Genomic DNA, 862 nt, shown 5'->3' on the forward strand with positions numbered 1-862 from the left:
TTTCAGTGCAGTTGGAACGCACTGCAAACTCAATTTTATGTTCACTTCTTTTTTTTTTAATATGTAGTTCATTAGACTTAGCCAACATCTTTGGGTTATGAATTACCTGCTGTTCACAATGGTAACTTCCTAATTTACCTCCTGACCCTGTGACAGTCTCAGTGGAGTCAAACATACAGCAGGTATGGTTTAGGAGAGTCAGCAGTACAACAATGTCACTCTGACATCTTAGGGTTTTCAGAAATACCTTCCATTCAAAACCTCACACCTGACAAACAGACATTTCAGTATTACTTGTGTAATAATGCATCATTTAGGTGAAAGTTTACACTTTCAAATGTGTGCCGTTTGATAGTTACGGTAACATTTTGTCTCAGCGGTCCCTTAAAGCACTCAGCACCTCCCAGCTGAGGACATACACAACCACAGAGTCACTGTCTGCAGCCATTGCACACCAGAAACACACTGCAGCATAACTGGTCGGCTTAATAAGCTGCAGGATGTTTACTTTTTAATAGTTTGTTAGCATGTGATTTCAAACAGTACCAACTATCAGAGATTAAAGGATAGCAACCTACGTAGAACTAAAAAAAATGCAAAACCTCTAACGGGTAACATTTCTACAGCTGAAGCATCTGGTCTCATCTCATGGTATATACAGTAACACACACACTTTTTTTTTTTTTTTTATAAATTAAGAGTAATGGAGTAAAAGCATGACCCTGTCTTGATCTTGATACCACACTAGATATCGGTCTCTCCTCCTTTCACTAATAAATCTCTAAGAAAATCTAATCTCAGCACAACATAATCCTCACACACACACACACACACACACACACACACACACACACACACACAC

General features: G+C 38.7%; 1 non-coding gene across 1 annotated transcript; it reads right to left on the bottom strand.

The window, feature by feature from the left end:
• Positions 1 to 366: 366 nt before the first annotated feature.
• LOC116381817 (small nucleolar RNA SNORA70) lies at positions 367 to 499 on the bottom strand. Its single transcript, XR_004212684.1, has one exon. It is a non-coding gene; the product is annotated as a small nucleolar RNA SNORA70 (small nucleolar RNA).
• Positions 500 to 862: the final 363 nt, after the last annotated feature.

Source organism: Anarrhichthys ocellatus, unplaced genomic scaffold, assembly GCF_004355925.1.
Source record: "Anarrhichthys ocellatus isolate YVR2014 unplaced genomic scaffold, GSC_Weel_1.0 scaffold4, whole genome shotgun sequence".
Classification (NCBI taxonomy): Eukaryota; Metazoa; Chordata; class Actinopteri; order Perciformes; family Anarhichadidae; genus Anarrhichthys; species Anarrhichthys ocellatus.